The sequence below is a fragment of the Lactuca saligna genome, chromosome 5 (genome assembly GCF_052625555.1).
Source record: "Lactuca saligna cultivar CGN05327 chromosome 5, ASM5262555v1, whole genome shotgun sequence".
Lineage (NCBI taxonomy): Eukaryota > Viridiplantae > Streptophyta > Magnoliopsida > Asterales > Asteraceae > Lactuca > Lactuca saligna.
This window is the reverse complement of record NC_136421.1, coordinates 273608730-273630335: the sequence shown is the minus strand read 5'-3', so window position 1 is coordinate 273630335 and position 21606 is coordinate 273608730. Positions and strand designations below refer to the sequence as shown.

At 31.0% G+C, this 21606-nt stretch overlaps 4 long non-coding RNA genes across 5 annotated transcripts; 3 read left to right on the top strand and 1 right to left on the bottom strand.

Moving 5' to 3' along the window:
* Positions 1–1874: 1874 nt before the first annotated feature.
* On the top strand, positions 1875–5297 carry LOC144997870 (uncharacterized). 2 transcript variants are annotated; one of them, XR_013659976.1, is made up of 5 exons: positions 1875–2070; positions 2773–2889; positions 3200–3260; positions 4845–4932; positions 5010–5297. It is a non-coding gene; the product is annotated as an uncharacterized LOC144997870 (long non-coding RNA). The 2 variants fall into 2 exon arrangements; XR_013659977.1 differs by lacking the exon at positions 1875–2070 and adding an exon at positions 2551–2689.
* Positions 5298–8973: 3676 nt separating this feature from the next.
* LOC144997869 (uncharacterized) lies at positions 8974–10069 on the top strand. The gene is made up of 2 exons (XR_013659975.1): positions 8974–9134; positions 9960–10069. It is a non-coding gene; the product is annotated as an uncharacterized LOC144997869 (long non-coding RNA).
* LOC144997868 (uncharacterized) lies at positions 9783–10414 on the bottom strand. The gene is made up of 2 exons (XR_013659974.1): positions 10263–10414; positions 9783–10062 (listed from the first exon to the last, which is right to left on the bottom strand). It is a non-coding gene; the product is annotated as an uncharacterized LOC144997868 (long non-coding RNA).
* Positions 10415–13888: 3474 nt separating this feature from the next.
* LOC144997867 (uncharacterized) lies at positions 13889–17441 on the top strand. The gene is made up of 3 exons (XR_013659973.1): positions 13889–14153; positions 16134–17005; positions 17080–17441. It is a non-coding gene; the product is annotated as an uncharacterized LOC144997867 (long non-coding RNA).
* Positions 17442–21606: the final 4165 nt, after the last annotated feature.

Here is a 21606-nt window from a genome sequence, read left to right as displayed (position 1 = left end):
TTGAACCAAACTTGAATTTACTAGAACATTTATGTGTACCATTCAGGGGGTATTTGGCATTCATTTTAAAACAACTTTTGGACTTGTAACTTTTCCAAAAAGTTCAAAAGATATTTGGCAAAATAGAAAAGTTATTTTAAATCAACTTTTTGCCATGAACAAAATCTTAAAGCCAAGACAAATACATTTTAAAGATCTCATTTTTTATTTTTTTAAATCTTTATAAAAAGTCAAAAGGAATCTCAAACACACCCTCAAAGTTTTGATATGGAATGACCTTTCTTTGTACATCCAAGCAACATGCAATCTGAAAAAGGCATGAGTTATATATTTCTTTCTTTTTCCACATTTTGTAAAAACTCTTACACTGTCATATTTCTCAAAATATATCTGATACCCGTGGGTCATAACATAATTTGCCACACAAAACTTTAATTGAGTAGGAGATTCAAATATATCACCAAACTTTGGTTCCATCTAGTCCTATCTGATGTTTAGATCATGAACTTTGTAGGTCGTTTTTTACTAATTCCTCAACTTCTTTGTCACTTTCCCAATCATTAGTATGGTAGAATTGTACTCTCATTTCATTAGACATACTTGCACTTTGTAGGTTAGCACCATTAAGTAATATATTCAGGAATGCGTCCTTACACTTGTCTAGGGTGCTAACAAACTCATTCTTTGGTTCATGGTCCATGTAAATCCCATGAAGGTAAAAGTCCTTCTCGTTCAAGCCAAACGCTCGTTCAAACCAACAAATGGGTCGTCCAATCGTCCTCCGATCAAGTCGTTCTTTACTCCTACTGTCCTACATAAATTAAAGGTTTCAGAAAGCGATTGCAAGAAAGAAATCAAAGAACAACTTCGTTTTAGTGTGTAAGATACTTAGCATATGATTATCGACTTCGTTTACCCAACTGCAAATATATAAGATTTTGCCTTCCACAAGAATTTCTAATTGATAATCGAACCCTAAAATTATTTAAAAACCCTTTCCGGTGATGATGGTCTTCATGGAGAAATGGAGCAAACGTTTATTCAGGTGTGTTTTGGTGCAAAAAGATGATAGCCTTTAGATAGGTTTTTGGCTTCTAAATGTCTAATAACTATGTCTCATGCCATTAGTGTCCTTTAACAACCACCGGTGGATGACTTGATAAATGCCATATATGCCAAAAAAAAAATCTCCAAAATATCAGGCATAACCGCATAAGAAATCGTCTTACGGACAAAGGATAAAACAGACAAAACTTATAACATTTAAGGACTTTTATGTCAATTTTCCCAAAACCTCCAAAATATTAAACAAACTAATAATAACCAATTAGTTGATAATAAATCCACGTTTGTCTACCCTTAACATTTTAATACACAATTGTCTCCAATAAAACACACAATTTAGGGTCATAGGTGAAATCCATGTGAAAACAACATTGAGTTAATCAAATTGAGTATTGCCAAAACCATTACTAAGGGGGTGTTTGGTTTGTCTTTTGAAAGGGTAAAAGTTTTTTTTGGAAAAGATAAATGGCAAAAGATGTTTGGTAAATATATTTTAAAAGTGAGTTTGGATTTGAGATAGAAGGAAAAATGACTTTTTGGAAAAGTTAGGAAAACCTGATTTTTTGTAACTTTTCCAAAAAGTTCTTTTATCTCTCAAAAAGACAAGCCAAACACCCCCTAAGAAAACATTTAAATAAGTTTAAGTTGTTCTATATAAAAACAAGAAGTAAGCATATTAATAAGTTTAAGATTAAGCTGTAATTTAAAAACTCTTAATTTTGGAAAGCTTTTATAATATTAGACCGTTAGAATTCGAAAGGTTGGCTTAGTGTTCCCGCAATATATACGTCTTCAGGTATCACGCTCCTAACAGACGTTCAAAACACCCAAAGTCCAGAGATCCATAGCCATTCCAGAAACTTCTCCGCTCTTCCTTGGAGACCAACGCATCACCATCCTTCGCTGGAGATCGTAAAACCGATGGAATTCGAAAAGGTTGCTAACTGCTAAGAACAAGAAGAACAAATGATGTCGAACAAACCTGCTCTTCCGATTCAAACACAGGTTTGCTTCTTCTTTTTTTGACATCTAGGGTTTCGAAACTTTAATCGATCAATTGCAGTTTGTTGTTTTGATTATCATATGTGGCTTGTACTGAATTTATGCTTCAAAATAACAACTACTTTTTAGTATACGCGAATACGATTTTTTTCAGGAGTCTTCTGCTGAATCTTTTTGAAATATCGTTGTTCATATGTTTTGGCAGAATTTTTCTCTAAATCTGAGATCTAGGGTTCAGAAACTCATCAATATTGTTTTTCTCACTGCTGTATGTTGTTTTGATTGTGACCTGCGACTTTAAGTTATTCTGATATTCTAACTAACAAAAGTCGAAAGAGGGTTTTCCAGGTACTACATATATTTGACATGGTTATGTAAATTATGAGTCAATGACTAATTTACCCTCATGCTACTCTCATTGTTATGACAAAAATAACATGCTACTTTCATGTTATGACAAAAATAACATGCTACTTTCATTTTGAAGACAAAATTAACATGCTATTTTCATTTTTATGAAAAAATAGAATGCTACTTTCATTTCTATTAAAAAAAAATAACATGCAAGGTTTTGGTTAATTATGCAAGCTCACCTAAGGAAGCAAAACAAATTTGTAAAGAGGTGAATTCTCTTTACATCTCAATATATAATTTCTCTTCTAATGAATTGCGACTCCATATAATGGAAGTGGCTATTTCTTTCAGATTGAGGCTGCAGGTGGTGGTGGTGAGTCACTTACATCGATCTAAACAGTAGGCCATAGTTTCAGGAAGTTGTTGATTTGAATCTTATTGGTGTATTCCTATATACACACTACACAAGTATGATTCTTGATTATTCTCAAATATTTGTTAGCTATTGTTATGATTTTTTACTAATCTTTATTTGTCCCATCAAGTGTATTTTAGTTTTTTTTTTATTTGTATGTATGTTCAATATATTTACCATGCGTGTTAAAAATATTTTCAGGGAAGAATAGCATGCTACTTTCACTGTTATGACAAAAATAGCATGCTACTTTCATTTTTAAAACAAAAATCACTTTGAAGTTTAAATGATGCTTTATTGTGTTTGGATTTGGCGAACATAAATCTTTCTTTGGAACTTATTCCTTATTCCTTTATTTCCCAGTTGACCTATTTTCAGCTGTCAAAGTAGATTAAGGAGAAGCCGAAAGAAGTTGATCAAAATGGTAAATTCGTTTGGTAGCATCTCACATTTTTAATTGGATTTCTAAGTTGTATTTTTTTTAGAGTGTAATTTTTTTATTGAAATTGGTCTTTTGAATATAATAAGATTACAAAGAAGAGGTCCTTTTAACATATGCATAGTTTGTAGACAAGAAACTAATTATACACATCAACCTTACAAACTAGGCTACACAAGTTAAAATTGTATCACAGATGTTCAACAACCAAATTTATCTGTCATTATTGTTTAACTTTATCTGTATCACAGATGTTCATCAAATGTTACAATGTTGATGTATAACTTTATCTGTTTAGTGTTAGTTGTTTTATTTAAAACCTTTGAGTACCCTTTTTTTTTTTTTTTTTTTTTTCTGAGAAATGCTTTTTCATTCAAGTAGGTGACATGGGATAGGTTATTACTGATACATACAGCCATCACTTATAGAAACTATACCTGTCTGTAAGTTTTTCATCCAATTTTACTGTGTGAAAGTTACACACAGTTGTAAGAGTTAAAATTTTATCACTTTAAAGTATTTGTTTACTGGTTCTCAACCTGTAAACAAATATGGTTCCAATTTTTCAATAAAACATGGTTAAGTTTTTAAAGTGCATTGTGAATTTCATAATTGCATGTGATACAGAGCAACTAAGGTATTGGCAGAAATGAGAGGCACAATTGGGGTAAATGATTGAATATACAATTTGTTTCCATCTTTTCATAAAATAAAACTTGAATGACTTGGATTTTTTTACAGATGTCTAATGCTTCTCCTAGTCAGCATCTTGGCTATTGACTCAACAAAGAGGATGTGGATGAGGTTCTTTCTGAAAAAAAAAAAAACAATTTTTTTAAGACTATATAACAGTATAACTATCATGCAACATGACATTTTCAAAATCAGCATGTTGTTTTTATTTCCTACCTTTTCTATTTTAATCCCAAGAGAAATTTAGGGCGTGTTTGATTCATGTATTCCATAGAAATTTGAAGGAATTGGAATGGGAGATTCCTTCAGTTACACATTTGGCTGACAAAATGGATGGAATTAAATTTCATCAAATTCTTCCAAAATCTGTTTTCAAAGGATTTCATCATTCCTAGGGAAGAATTGAAATTCCATTATTTATTTCTTTATGAAAAAGAATAAATTAATCCTTCTTCGTTATTCTCACCCCTAATTTATCCTAATATACAACTCTATAATGTTGATATTTATAATCAGTTATTTATTTTTCTTCATAAGTCATTTTTTATGTCATGTTACTTTTATTAATGTTTATGAAATTAGACCATGTAGTTTGATGTTTATATAACTAGTGTTTAATAATTGTTTCACAAATAAAATCTTTTTCAGTAAATAGCAATTCTATTATTTTATAATAAAAAAAAAAAAAAAATCACTAAAGGGTGTTTATATATTTCACTTCAATTCTTTTTATGTTCTTAGTTAGCTTTTCTGTCAATGTTTAAAGGTTCACTTTCAGTACTTATTCGGTACGCCTGGTAATTCTTTACAAAAGATATTTGTTATTTAATCAATTCTATTTTTTTTTTTTAATTTAAGAAGTCTTGTTTTATTTAGCGAATTGGGACATCAGGGAAGGGAAATGCCACATGTTATGGTCTTTGGTGGGTTGAAATGTTTAAAAACAAGTGGTCAATATAAAGAGGTAATAATCAATTCTCTTTTGTGAATAAAAATATTATATACGAGAATTTTTGTTAAAAAAACTTCATTTTTTTGCAGGAACCTCTTCATTAAGCTATGATGCATGCTTGAACATGCTTGAGAATTTCAAAAGGCTAGCCAACCATAGCAATGAAAATTGCCTTGTGTCATGATGACATTGCTATAATTACAAAGATTTTTCCAAGTACAATGAATGTGTGGTTGTTTCTTCCTATCAACAACTTTGTGGATCTTTTCTGTTTTGGTCCACAATAACCAAGATGGATCTTCAAAAAGGTTTTTGCATTTCTTAAATATCATTTTTATTATGATGTAAAAAATATTGAATATATCTATATGAATTTCATAGTTGTATGTTTTTACCCTAAATACCATAAAACACTTGATGCTTTTTGTGTTCTTATTCAGCTTTTCTGTTAATGTTTGAAGGTTCACTTTTAGTTCCATTGAATCTCAAATAAAGGTGTTGTGTTGGGTGATTATGCATTCTATCCACTGATTACAAGCTGCCAAACTATACTTTGTTGATTACTTAATAATATACATGCAAAATGTCTAATAGGGTAAACTTTCTTTAATTTTATCATTTTACCTTTATTTATAGTGGTGAATTTTCAAGAATTAACCTGTTAACATATTGTACTTTTTAACTTTTTCCTTATAAAGAGCACATGAAAGTTTTAACCTATTAAAACTTTGTACTTTGGAATTTGAAACTTGTTTGGTATTATTGGTTACTGATAATGGAATTATACTTTCCATTTTCTTTTTCCTATAAGAGATTGTAGTATGAAAAACCAAGTATAAACATCATACCAATTACAGCATTATACTTTCAAAACCTAACATATTAGAAACATGATACTATAATATGCTGATATTATCAGAAGAGCAAACAAGCCAAGTATGTTGCTATTTTACCAAATTGCCCTTTCTAAGGTAAAATAATTGTCTTTATTCTCTATTGCTACCATAAAATGGCACAATTATACCATCATTTACATTATTATAGTCTTACCATCTAACCTATTAAGATATTGTCCTTTTAATTGTTTCCTATTAAGATTCTATTTGTTTTTTACTAAAAATTGTGCATTGAAATCTAACCTTTTAATTGTTTTCCTATTAAGACACCGAACTTTGATATTTTTACTATTAAGACAATTTCACTTTGAAAATCCACTTATGACATTAATTACTTTCAAATCTTAACATTAATTACTTTGAAAATTAACCCCTCAGGAATTGTACTTTGACTATATAAAGTTGTATGATTTTGGCTATATTACATACAGTCTTATAGTTCAATTTTAATGAAAGACACTGACTTTTACATATTTTTCCTATTAAGTTATTGTATTTTGATGATCTAACCATCTATTACATTATAAATTTAATTATAACAATCTACTTTTTTGAAATCGAACATTTTACTCTCAATCAAGAAAAAGAGCATATCTTATATATAAGGATCATGAAACTGTTTTTTTCTTCTTCTTCTTCTATATATATATATATATATATATATATATATATATATATATATATATATATATATATATATATATATATATATATATATATATATTTGTTTGATGAAATGATTATGTTGGGACTTTAACTTGTAACCAAATGGAGTTCATGAAATGATCCGCTGAAGAGGATGTTGTATCAAAAGTTACACAGGTGCGTTTTTCGTCCCTTACATACATAAAGTTAGGGACCAAACATGCAATTTTGACCAAACCATAGGGACGAAAAATGCAACAAAATCAAACCACAAGGACGATACGAGTGCAAAATAAAAGTTAGGGACCAAATAGACAATTTTAACCAAACCACAGGGACGATTTCAGTAATTTACTCAAACTAGAAAGTATTAATTTTGGAAATGTTTGGTTTTATATAAGAAATGGAAGCCAAAAGGTTGGTCTATTGGTGCTTAATAATCTTCTTCACTCTTCCACTCTTCTTCACACATCTTTGTAAAAAAAAATAACTTTGTAAAAGCAATTTTAAAAGAATAAAGATATAAAAGAAGCATGTTTTGAATACCAACCGGTTAAGCCAGGAAATAGACTGGTCACCAGTTTTTCTATACCCAAAAACCGTTTGTTGTTGAATTAGAACCGGCTGCATAATTTAGCCAAAGTAAGAGGAATTAGGCCCAACACGAATCCAAATAGGAGAACTTCAATCATTCCAATTTATTTGAAAGGAGAAAAAAAAGGTAATATCTATTCCTAAATATTAATCTGAATTACTAATCTCAACAACCAATGATTGGTATGGATACGGTAAATAACTATAACTACACAGAAGTTTGCGGAAAGATTTTCCTTTTATGAATTGTGAAAAACCGGTTCAACTATACCGGTAGAAAACCAGCTCAACCATATCGATTAAACCAGTAAAAAAACCAGTTAACCCAATAAAATCATTTTGAGTTTATGTTTTAGACATTATACCTTTTATCCATTATTTTTTGTAATTATATTGATTATTCTCGTTAATTTTATAACTACATAAGGTTCAATGATCATTTTAAAACCTTTTTTTTTCATTTTTATTTTCAGATAAAAACATATAAATGAAACTTTAGGATTTTTATTTAAGTTATTTTAATTGGATAGGGTTTTTATATAATTAATTAATTTTTTATCATTTTATATTTAAGTTATTAACCACACAAAGTTCAATGACCATCCAAACCGTTTAGACAATCAGTCCTCTTTTCAAAACCTGTAGTAATTTGTTTTTAGATAAATGTAGAAAGTGGATTACAAAAATATAAAAGTATATTTTTGGAAAAGAAGGTTGTAACAATTTTTTTTGGGAAAATGACTTATTAAGGTAACTAACTATTTCAATTGTCCATATATAGGTAATGTTCTTTTTTTTGTACACATTAAGGTAACTAACTTGTTTTGTTTGTTCACATTTAGGTAATATGACCGGCTATCACCTGTTTTTGCTTATGTGGCATCCATCTGGCATTACGTGGCATGGTGCATATATGGGAAAATGACTTATTAAGGTAACTAACTATTTAAATTGTCCATATATAGGTAATGTTCTTTTTTTTATACACATTAAGGTAACTAACTTGTTTTGTTTGTTCACATTTAGGTAATATGACCGACTATCACATGTTTTTGCTTATGTGACATCCACCTGACATATGACTTGAATACGTTACACCTACGTGGCATGGTGCATATTTTGTCTTCATTCGATTACACTATAACTGTGTCATACGATTCCACCCCTAATTCTAAACCCTAGATCGATCGATGATGGCTTCTTCTTCCTCATCTTATTCTTCAAAATGACAAGATGAATTTCAAGCTGATTATCGATTGCGGTTTACCATCTCGTGTGAAGATTTCAAGAACTCCTGCAACATATTCAACAATATTGATTTACCATCGAGTTTTAACGAACTCTAAATTTTCTTCCATGGTTGTCAGGAGTTCTTGAAATCTTCACACGAGATGGTAAACCGCAATCACATGGATGATCAACTTGAAATTCATCTTGTTGTTTTGAAGAATAAGATGAGGAAGAAGAAACAAAACAAGTCATATGTCAGGTGGATGCCACGTAGGTGTAACGTATTCAAGTCATATGCCAGGTGGATGTCACATAAGCAAAAACATGTGATAGTCGGTCATATTACCTAAATGTGAACAAACAAAACAAGTTAGTTACCTTAATGTGTATAAAAAAAAAAGAACATTACCTATATATGGACAATTGAAATAGTTAGTTACCTTAATAAGTCATTTTCCCATATATGCACCATGCCACGTAATGCTAGGTGGATGTCACATAAGCAAAAACAGGTGATAGCCGGTCATATTACCTAAATGTGAACAAACAAAACAAGTTAGTTACCTTAATATGTACAAAAAAAGAACATTACCTATATATGGACAATTGAAATAGTTAGTTACCTTAATAAGTCATTTTCCCATTTTTTTTGGACTAATTTTGTTGTATTTGTTTATGTTACGTATTTTTAATTCGGCCAAGATTTTTCAGGTCTCTCTTCCTTACTGGATTCATCGGGCTATTGGTTGTACCTTTATGCTTTGTAGTTGTATTGCGATGTCAGTTTGGTTCACCGTCTTCATCGATGAAAAAAAAAGAGTACAGATCTTTCTCCTCTGATTTCTCTAGGTAGTGTGTTTAATTGTATCTTTAACTCATCGATCATGAAACTGTTTTTTTTTCTCTTACCCAATGATCTACTTTACTTGATTGCAGTCTTAATTTACACTACGACCTCTCTGGTTTTCTTTATCTTTCTCCATTTAGTTTTTGTTTTGTTGGTTTTTTGAATCAAGTAACCTAATCGGAACTAAAGAATCCATCAAACGAAGATGATTTGGTCGAGCAAGTGTTAATGTGGTGTCCGGAAAATTTAAATATTTTTGAAGCCCAAAAAGATATTGTTTTGTTGTAGATTGTTTCTCTGTGCACTTTAGCTGTTCGATAAAATGTCTCAACTAAGTTAAAGAGTTGTTTTGAGGGTGACAATGTTATCGGATTAAACTATGTAGAGAGAAGTAAATCGACACAAGAAATTAAAATATTAAACAAGTTATTGAGCTATGAGAGATTCAATTAGGAAAAAAAATAGAAATAGAAGTGTATTTTGGTTTTAACTAAAAGTTGCATATAAACTTGTAAATTTCTGTGTAATTCAGTAGTTGCATTCTGCAACTTGATGAACCCTAGATATCAGATGAATCTTAACCCGGTTTTTCTTTCTTATAGATTAGTTTTCACATGTGTAAAAAGCATGACATAAATCTGAATGCATGGTTATTACAAGTTCATTTTCATTTATATATAATAATATGAATGCTGTCACATATGACATATAATATATAAATTAAGGTTGTTATGAATCTGATGATCAATACAACACAGACTTATTTTTATTCCTATATGTAGTTATATGATCAATACACATTAATTAAGACGTCTTCAAATTTGCAGAATACAAAGAGAATTGCACATCGATCGATATAATTACGGGGGCGTAGGATACTGTCCACCACTTCCACTTCCAGGATAAGGATCACTCTTATAAATGGGGTCCCTGCAATTATATAAGACAGATTAGTTGATTAGTAGCATTGGATCGATGTGCAATTAAGTCGACCTTAAACTTTATTATTTGTACCATTAATTAATATATTGAAGAAGAATAAACTACTAAAGTATAATCATATACTTTTGTTTATAACAAGATTACGAGAATAACAGAGAGAGATGGATGTATAGTTAATGTTATCCTACCCGGAATAACCACCCTGCGCATACGCGGAAGATATCAGAAGAAAGATAGTCAAAAGGAGGACCATTGCCATTGGTTTCTTAACAAAGAAACCCATTTTTATTTTTGTGAATGAATATTATTATCAAACATCTATTCGGCTTTTATACACACATAAAGAAATGAAGAAACCATGTGCCCTACGACTGCTTCTTCTTATTTAATGTGCAAATAAGACCAAGACTTAATCAAACACATATTTTTCCACAATATTGTTAGTTAGCTTGTAGGGATATAGTCCAATCTATAGTATAGTTTGATTTTTTAGTTTTGAGTCTCTAAAACTCGGTTTCCTCACACTTACAGTAAGTTCTTTATTTATTTATTAAAAAACAATGATAGAAATATGTTAGTTAATTTGAAAAATATAGGTAAAAATAAATTAGTTTTTTATAGGGTCAATTATATGACTTTGGAATCAATTTAGGGACAAAAACTTTTGCATTACTTTCGAACATCTTGACTAAATAGGTGATTTTAAATATCTTGACTAAGTAGGTTTATTTTAAAATACTTCACTAAATAGGTGTATTTTAAATTAATGAATATCGAGTTTACAACTTTAACCTAAATATCTTGACTAAATAGGTGTATTTTAAAATATTTTGACTAAATATGTGTTTGATTATACATCTGACTGGCTATGTTGTTTGATTATACATCTGACTGAAACCATGTTGTTTGATTATACATCTGATTGGTTATGTTGACTGTTGAAAATGACAATTTTACCCTTCTATTCTATTTATTTAGTGGTATGATAAAAGAACCAAAAAAAAGTACATTGCCATTTAGTGTTGATTTAAAAAAGAAACTAACCAACAAACTAAAATACATTGCTATGTACTACATGTATGAAAAAGAAAAAAAAAAAAAAGTAAATTGTGATTTTAATAGTTATTTTCACCAATTTCTTAGATAACAAAACCATCAGGTCACATACCATTTCTTGTTAATTTTGACAAATTAGTTACCACAAGAAAACACATATACTGTGTAGCCAATACCAATTAACAACATAAATACTATTTGGTTAACAGCATATAGTTACATGAATTATATGTTTCATGTCAATATCACTTCAAAACATAACGTTGGCATCAAAAGGCTCACAATATAAGTGGATTTTGTATAAACCTTATTCCTTAACTTCACCAAAACAACCCAACAATAATACAAAATGATTTTTCCTAACATTTTTTTGAGTTTGGTCATTCGATGTGTTCTACAATATGAAGTATGTCAAACCTGTTGTAAAGTGTAATCAAGCATCCGATCCTTGAAGTTCTTCTTTTTAATCAATTCTCGAATATAGCTTCCAAATCTTATTTCAGATTGTCTACCTGACCATTTTTCCCCTTGAATCATTCTTGTTCACCAAGAAAGTGTATACTATGATTTATGTGACCAAAATCGATTTTGAGTCCAAAATTGATTTCATATTCACAACAGAGACCTGATGGATTTTGCCCTTGATTGAGAGTTGTCGAGATCTTGTCGCGTTGACCCTTGCATCGAACCCTGATTGATTTTCCCTATGATTTCCGATCCAACGATTTATATCTCAGACTGTAGATTTTTATTTCTGATGCTGAAATACCCTATTAATTTCTATTTCTTTATGAAAGACAGAATTATTTTGAGAATTAGAGAATTCAAAGATGCAAATCACACAATTAGTTTCTGGATCAATATTAGTTCAAAGCTTCTTCTATGTTAAATTCGATTTATCTAATCTAATGCAAAATTCGATTTTTATTCTTACCCTGTAATACAAATATCAATATTTTAGGCTGTTAACTTCCATTTTTTTTTAATCAGATGCAAATTATAAATTTTTTCATATGATGTGATATAGGTTTCGATGTTAAATTTGATTTTTTTCGTAATACGATGTTGTGACTCAGATTATAATAATCTAAGTTCTGTTGCATTCTTTGGTTGTTAGACTCGATTTTTTCTAGTATGATGTTGTGACTTCAATTATTCTGGTTTCTGTTGTAATCTTCGGTTGTTAAATTCGATTTTGTTTTCATATGTTGTGGTGGATTTGATTTTTTTGATTTCTGCTGCATTTGGATTTGTATTCTAAAACAGTTACACTATGAATTTCAGGCTTCTTATACAACAGTTGTCATATTTGGATTTCTTACATTGTCGCATTATGATTTTCAGATTTTGATGTGTATTTTGATTTATGTTGTATTTCTTTTTCTTACACAGAAGCTTCCAGTAGGTTATAGATACTCACATTTCATTTTTTTAATCTGTGACCTTCCCTACTTGTATAGTTAAAATTGTTTCCTAAAATAAATGTGTAGAAGTGTAAAACGAAAAAAAAAAAAAAAAAGCCAAAATTAATTGAAACTCAAAATTTATGATGAATAAGATTGTAAAAAAATTTATTTCTTCTAACGTTCAAGAAAATGAACAAGATAATGTCACACTAAGGGGTACATGTAAATGATCAAAAATCTAACTAAAATATGTGGGATAATAGTTTTGTAATTTGTATATAGAATGTGATTTACAAATATTAACATGTTGTCACCCTTTTTGAGATCGAGCGTTCAAGTTCCGTTGTGGATATAAGTGGAATTAGATGTAAGTTTAGAAATATATTATACATTTATATTTTCCGGTTAAAAAAACTATGTACACATATAGAGCAGGTGACGATTTTATTATATTAAGTTGATCATAAAAATATCAAAGTAAAGTTTTGATCCAAACAATTATATACAAAGGATGCAAACACAAATAATGCTTGAAATTATATGTTAAGAAAATTAATAAAAACGAAAACAATAAAAAAATTATGTAAGAGACAAAAAAAATAACTTTAAAATACAGTAAGATATTAAAACCATAACTTTTAAAATAACAATAATTTAACTTTCAAATTATGAGACTGTTTGGATCAAAATTTATTAATAGGAAAAAATCGAACCAACTTTGTAAAAGCCTTCAAACCTGGGCCAAGACTGTATTATACCTCAAGAAAGCAAAGGCCAACAAAATATACTGGGTGAATAGATTAAACCAGGAATTTCCTACTTTTTTTTAATGATTTTCCTACACAATTAAAATTATGACATTAATAAAACTAATAAATTTTTATTATACTTTTCATCATCTAAAAGTAATAAGATGATATATAAAAAAATGAGTAGGGGATAATTTCTAATAAAATAATCATCAATAATCAATTGTCAAATATCTATAAACCTTTACGCTCTTTAACTTAATTGACGAAATAACTTTGTATTTTATGTTGTACAATAGAATAATGTGGTAAAGATGGTACTCATAGCATCTTTGCTATAAAGAGGGGGATCTAAAGAGAAGCTTAAGGGGGAGGTAACCCAATGTCAAAATAAATAAATAAATAAATAAATAAAAATAACCAAGTGGTCTTACTAAATTCAATCCAGTCTTTTTGAAAATATATATTGTGCCCCAAAGGGCCAAAGCCCCATCAACAATTTAATAAAATAGTTCGTACCCCTGGTGTAACCCACGAGTATCGAATTCTATTCAGATACTAATTTATTAAATGATTTTTTTTTTTTTGTGTGTGTGTGAAACCCCATGCTTTCCTATCCACATATGTAGTTGTGCTTCGGTAGTTAAAATTCTCATGCTATTCTTCCGGGGAATGAAACACAACTTGCAAAACGAGGTTTTTATATTTTGGTTAAATTTACGCATTTACCCTTACCCTTTTGCTAGTTTTGTTCATGTCATGTAAATTCCAGGTTTTAGGATTTTTGTTGGGATCTTATTCATACGATTCAACATATGCAGAGAAGCAGTATGTTGTCTCGGTTAAGACATCATAGTACCAATGGCAGGTAAATGACTATTTTGCCCTTCAACTTCTGTCACCCACATTTTATATTTATTGCATTTTCATCGAGAAACATTTCAAATTATTTAAAATGTGGTTTTTTTTTATCAAGTAATTGATAAACTACTCAACAGCCTATTACACAACTACTTCGCAAAAACTGTAGTTTTGTTGCAAGGTTTGTCCCTGGTGCCCATGATGTTACAAATAGTCCAAGTTATTTATTGGGTTTGTATAGAAATTGGTTTGGTTTTTACGATTTAAGAAGGAGATTGAGAAGATGAAGATAGAAGAAGTCATTTTACTTGAAACTAATCAGTTAATTTTTTAAAACATTGTCAGTTCCGTTTTTGTGTTTTTTAATTTTACTAATATTTGAAATAAACAATTTTTTTTTACTCACATAGCATGAGTGATCTCTCTCTAATATTGTTGTTCATCATAAGCCTTTTGGTGTTTTGTTTCTTTAATGGAAACATTAGGTTCTCTCCTAGGTCCTTCCTCTATGGCTCTATCTTAATATATAACAAGGATATTTTGGTCATTTACTAAAAAAAGAAAGAATGAAACTAAATGCCTTCTACCTGTTCCAATGAATGGTTAGGGTCCATCAAATATAGAATTCGAAGGAATTTGAGGGCATTGAATTCCAACCAAATACAGGATTCCAGGATTCCAATTCTACTGGAATCTGCAATTCCATTTCTTAGCTGTGGTTTCTAACATTTCTATTATTGTGAGGGTAGAAGAGTAAATTTACTTGCCTTGTGATTTGGATGGGAATCCAGCGGAAACAAAGGAAGTAATTCAAACAGTCATTAAAATGACTGTTTGAATTACTTCCTTTGTTTCCGCAGGATTCCCATCCAAATCACACTGGATTCCCATCTAAATCACAAGGCAAGTAAATTTACTCTTCTACCCTCACACACTACAATAATAATTAAAGTTTATCACATGGTTTTAGGGAATTTGAATTTGTAGTATTGCCGTTCTCAAAAACGCATTATGGCAAAATAATGGGAGAGGAAAATGGACTTTGATACCCTTTGAAATTTAATTATAATATAAAAGTGCACTCCATAAGGTGCATTTTTAATTTTTAAAACAAATACAAGGTTGTAAAATATGATGGACGGCTTAGATTGGGGTTGGGGTTAATTGACGTTAATCAGAGTTCCTAAGTTATAAAAGAATTTATTTAATAAACAAATAAATATCATCAATATCCTTAAAAAAAATAAGTAAGCAACCATAAAAAAATCATAATCTTTTGTTTAAGAATTGAAGTTACAAATCATCATATATAAAGTCCATAATTGGCATCGATGTCAATGTGGAAAGAAACAAATGAAGCTGTCCTTCCTAATAAATAAAGATCTTTTTGTCCCATATTACATTCTCATTTATTTTGCCACATAATTTTGTGGTTATTTTAAGTTAATTTTTATTCCACATGTCATTTTATTCTCATTTATTTTGCCACATATAATTTTGTGGTTATTTTAAATTAATTTTTATTCCACATGTCATTTTATAGTTTTTTCATTTCATTAAATTGTAGATAGTATTTATATTTAATAATAAATGCATATCAATTTTATTAATGAACTTTCATTCTAATTTCAAAATTACCAAATTAAAGATTTATTATTTTTTGTATTTATTTATCTAAATTATTTGTTAAATTTTAAAAGAGAAAAAAACACACTTTAATTTTTATAATTCAATATTTTTTCACTTTCTTATAAATTCATACTTTTCAAATGTTTAGAATTTTGTATTTAATTTTTTTTAAGTAAACTCATGTAATACATAGGTCTCACACCTAATAAGAGTGTAAAAGAAGAGACCTAATGATAAATGAGAAATATGGCTTTTTGTTTACTTATTCTCTTCAATATTGTAATTTTTTCATTTTTTATTGATAAACTTTTTTTTGTTAACTATTTTATTAATTTTGATATTTTATTTTTATTGACAGACTTTGACCAATTAGAACCGACTAGCACCAAGGTCGACTAACATGACCAACCAACACTAATTGTAAGGCTACCTAAGGTCTAGGTGTCGATTAATCGACCACTTAGACCGTTTTTAGTTTTTACAAAATTGGAAAATATTAAAAAAAAAAAAAAAAAACAAACAAACAAACAAACTTTTTACGTGTTTTACAACTTACAGATACATGAAAAATGATTATGTAAAAAGTATAAAATAATTTTGTTTTTAAACACTGGAAATCTCAAAATACAAACATAAGAGAATACTAATTTCCTAAAAAGTGAATTATTGAAAGACAAAATTGCAAAAATGATCCTTGTGGTTTGCCGATTTTTGTGGGTAAGGTCCAAAAAAAGTTTGCTAACAAAAAAGTCCTTTTTTGATGTTTGAGCTGTGGATTTGGTCCCTTTTTTGTTTTTAAACACTTGGAAATCTCAAAATACAAACATAAGAGAATACTAATTTCCTAAAGAGTAAATTATTGAAAGAAAAAATTGCAAAAATGATCCTTGTGGTTTGCCGATTTTTGTGGGTAAGGTTCAAAAAAAATTTGCTAACAAAAAAGTCATTTTTTGATGTTTGAGCTGTGGATTTGGTCCCTGCCTCTAACTACCGTTAGAGGCATTCTGTTTTCTTCCCCACGTGCCATGCACGTGAGGGTATTTTTGTCCTTTTATTTATGGGACTAAAATTGCAATCTAATTTCTCTATTTAACCTCGACTTAAACCCATCTTCCCAAACGGCTCTCTCTGCTAAAATGGTAACGATGCTTCTGTGGCAACAATTATGTGTTGTGCACATCGTGGACTCCACTCAATCCAGACCGACAGTTCTACGCATGCCCTCTACCGGTAAAGTAACGTTCTAATTTTTGTAATCAAACACCTTATTTTTGCCCTAAGTTTGTGTGCTTCATCTTTGAAAGGACTCAAAATGTCGATTCCTTCGATGGTTTGATCCTCCAATGTGTGATCGTGCTAAGGCTATCATTCCTGGTCTACTGAAGAGCATGAACAATTTGAAGCTTTCAGTGAAAGAGTTAGAAAATGAAATTCATAATTTAAGGTTTTACCTGAAGATGAAAGTGAAAGAATTAGAAGATGAAGTTTGTAAATTGAAGTTCTACTTGTGGTGTAGTTGGATTTTTTTTTTCTTGTTTTCTGGATGTGGAATTAGGGATTAGGGTTAAGTTCTACCTATGGTGCTAAGGTTTTTTTGGGATCTTATTGTTTTGATGAATAATCCTTTGTATACTATAATGGTCATTTCATGAACCTTGTATCTCGAATTATAATGTATGGAATATTATCTTATTTAATTGTTGTTATTGTGGAGACTATAATGGTAATACAATACAGGAAATGGTATTAAGAAAAGTACAATACCATTTGGAACTTACTAAGTGTTATTAAATCATAAGATATAATCCAAATAAGTCAATGCAAATTACAATACCATTGCACATAACCAAAAGCAATTATCATTATAATATCCAAGTGTAACAAAAAAGAAGCAACCAAATGAGTTTTGGAATTGCAAAATAACTTAACATATTAATAACTGTTAAAACAACCAACATATGCCAGTTTCTTAAACAAATTAGACCAGAAGATGATTTAACAACTTAACTTTACACTTGACCATACGAACTACTCTTGAACATGACCCTCATTAGCCCCTCCACCCTCCTGTTGACCTACACCTTGACCTTTACATGTCCTTTTGTTGTAACCTTTTTGTTTGCATTTACCACAAGTAACACTCCCAAATTTCCTACTAAGCTTCTCCACTTCTTTTGATCCTTGAGTTTGACTTTGACTTGCTATCACACTTTCAATTTGACTGGACTTTTCCTTTTGGATCATTCTCTCCTCCATGGACTGTCTTCTTTTCTTCTTTGGTCTGCCAGGCATTTTGTGGTATGGAGGTGGGATAATTCTAGTAGGACTATCACTTTTACGCCACATTGGCCTACCTTTTATAGGTTCAAATTTAAAGTCATATACAACCTTCTAAGTATCCAGTAAATAAACTTCGTGTACCCAAGTGTACAGCTCCCCCACCATTTCCCCATTGTTTGTCATCTCACTCCAAGTAGCTATGGCATGCCTGCAAGGGATTCCTGTTAATTCCCACTTCCTACACGTGCATGTCATCTGGTTAATGTCCACAACATGTTGATCATTCCATGGTCCAGCTACCTGATACTTTCCACCACCATTCCATCTTGCAATATACTCAGCTGCTTGTTGCTCATTCTTCTTTAACAATTTGATTGCAGTAGGTGTGAGAGGACCTTGACATTTCCTTTGCTTTTTAACCACATTGCAGATCCTCTTCATTAGATATTCCCTTATAAATTCCAAGCATGTAATGATTGGCTTGTCCCTTCCTTTCTCCAACTTACCATTCAAAACTTCACATATGTTATTTAGAAGCACATCTGAGATGGCCCTACCTGCACAATTAAAATCATTAACCAATAAAAAATAGTTGCATATCAAGTAATAAGATAAATTTTATTTACCTATAAAATGGCTTCTTGCCCAATGCATTGGTAGTATTTGATTTAACTAATCATGTGCGCCCTTTCATACTCAGCTAACTCCTTCATTGTAGATTGAAACTCTTGAACTGTGGTTGCTGTTGCACACCTCCAAATAAACTCCTTGTACTCCCTAGCTTTCCACTGTTTCCTCATGTTTTAATGGATGTGTCTTAATCAATACCTATGCTCTACATTTGGAAATAATTGTGCTATGGTAGGTATCACACCCTAAAAGTAAATATAAGATTGATTCAATACATGTTAATTATAATATTGTAAAGGCATTATGCATAAATAAAGAATTACCTTTTACCTGTCACTGATAAATGTGAAGTTAGAATTAGACCTCATCTCCAAATCATCCCCTAGACATTCCAAGAACCATTTCCAACTTGTAGTATTTTCATATTCTACTATGGCATATGTAAGTTGATAGATACCATTGTTGGAGTCTAAGCTTACAATTGTTAATATTTGCCCATGATAATGGCCTTTCATAAAGGCACCATCTAGACCAAGAAGGTCCCTCATACCAGCTCTAAACCCCAACTTCAGTGGGCCTAAACATATGTAAATTCTCTTAAATTGCCTAGTGGCCAAGGTCGGGTTAGGCTCACTTACAATACCTATCTTCAGTGTGGTGTTTGGATTGGTGGACTGTAATTCGAGTACATAATCTCTAAGCAAGTCATACTGCTTTAAGTAGTCCCCAACAACATTCTTTGTAGCCATTGCCTTAGCCCTAAACATCTTATGCTTTGAAATCCCCACTGAGTATGTCTGCTGAAAGTCTTCTTGTAAGGCTCGAATTGGAACTATGGGGTTTGATTGAACTTGTCTATTAATATGTTTTGCAAGAAAAGTGGTTGTGCAAGCTCGAATTTTCCTTGATTGAAGGCAAGTGTGCTTCAAACTGTACGTTTTCACATACCAATTCCCATCTTTCAAAGACCTAGATGCATATACGTACCAAGTACAAGTGGTAGCTTTTGAATTTACTGCTTTGCCCTTGCCTTTATTTACTTTATCTGCCCCACCTATGTGACATCCCTAAAATCACGGCCAGAAAAGACCGATTTTCATTTATGCTTTTAAAATAAATTCATAATAAATCCTTTTGATTTGAAAGAGTTGAGGAATTTGTTCCCAAAAAAAAAACATGATAAAACAATGTTTACCAAAGCATTTCATAAAAGAAATGTATTTTTCATTATATAATCAAAACTCGGGGTGTCATGTTCCGATACAGACCACTAAGCATAAACGATAACATTACAAGTCATTTAACAAATATATACATATACAGACTTGTAAACAAAACAACTTGATGGTTCATCCATCTTACGCCCTTGCACCACTTCCTGTAATACAAATAAAACTGAGTGGGTCAGGCTTGGGAGCCTGGTGAGCATATAGGGTTTTCAACCCACAATAAATAATTAAATTAATTATTATCAACCAACAATAACCCAGTTACCCATTCCCATTATTCTTACTTTATGTCCCTAAAATAACTAACACAAGGGACCTAATCTAAAAATATTTTCATCGGGGTGACAACACATGTTGCGGGGTTCCTCAGCAATATAAGTCAAATAAGGCAACCATGAGGGGGATGGAATACAACGAATGAACACCCAAGTTCATTAACACCTACAGGTTATGAGCCTGCTAGCGTTCCACTGGACTGTTTAGAAAAGTACGTGGTCATCATCTAAATTCCGCTAGATGACTGGATCAAAACAACAACGAGGCCTCTCATCTGTTTATTACACACCAACTATCTACCCATGTTCTACCCAACATATTAGTAGATAAAAACATACATTTTATACATATTTTCAAAACCTGTATAGCATGCTTGATTAATACATTTTCCATATAACAGATGAGGCACACACACATAACACGTATTTCATATAGAAATAATTAGATCTGTAAGATAGAAGAAAGTGAATATACATTCATACACATAACAACAAAATATACACATAACACGTATCTCGTATAAAATACTTCATAATTATACGTTAGGAGAAAGTAACAACGCACTCACACGTATAAACAACAATATACTTAATACACTCAAACCATACTTGTATTATTATTGCGTTTATGAAAGGTAGTATACACTCACTTGATCAGAAGATGATCGGACAGCACTACGACTTGAAAAAGTAGTAATCCTCAGCAGATCTGGAAGATCTCTACAAAAATCGAACTTCTCGCGGGCAGAGCTTCGGTTCGGAAACCGTACTTCTCGGGATCTTCGGGATCTCGGGACTTGCTTCGGGGCTCGGGAATATTACCGGGGCTTCGGGATGGCTTCGGGGGTAAAAACGCAAAGCTTCGGCACAAAAACGAGAGGAAATTAGCAAACAAACCCGGAACCCTCGCATCCTATTTATAGGAGGCTGGAACCTCCTCGTACGCGGGGCATACAGGGCTCCGAAATCGTCACTGCATGCGTCATCCGAAATTTCGACACTCTTCGCTGTACACGGGGTGTACTCGAGTACACGGGGCATACTCCAGATGAGTCCGGTGACTCGTCTTCGGATAAGGCCGGGATTTAATAATTAATTTTAATTATTAATTATTTAATAAACGTCGGAAATTCATATCTCCTTCATACGAACTCCGTTTTCGACGTTCTTTATATCCACGCGAAGGTGAGACTACGCTCTACAACTTTCGTTTAGACTCCGTCGGCTAGTTTTGACTTTATTTTTATTATTTATTTTTAATAGGCCGGAACAGAAAGTTTCGTTATAAATTCATAACTTCTTCGTTTGATATCCGTTCTTGCCTAACTTTTTATCGCTTTGATACTAACAACGAGATCTTCGATTCTTGTTTAGATCACTAAGGCTAAATATCGCTCTAACGTAAATTTCACTTTTT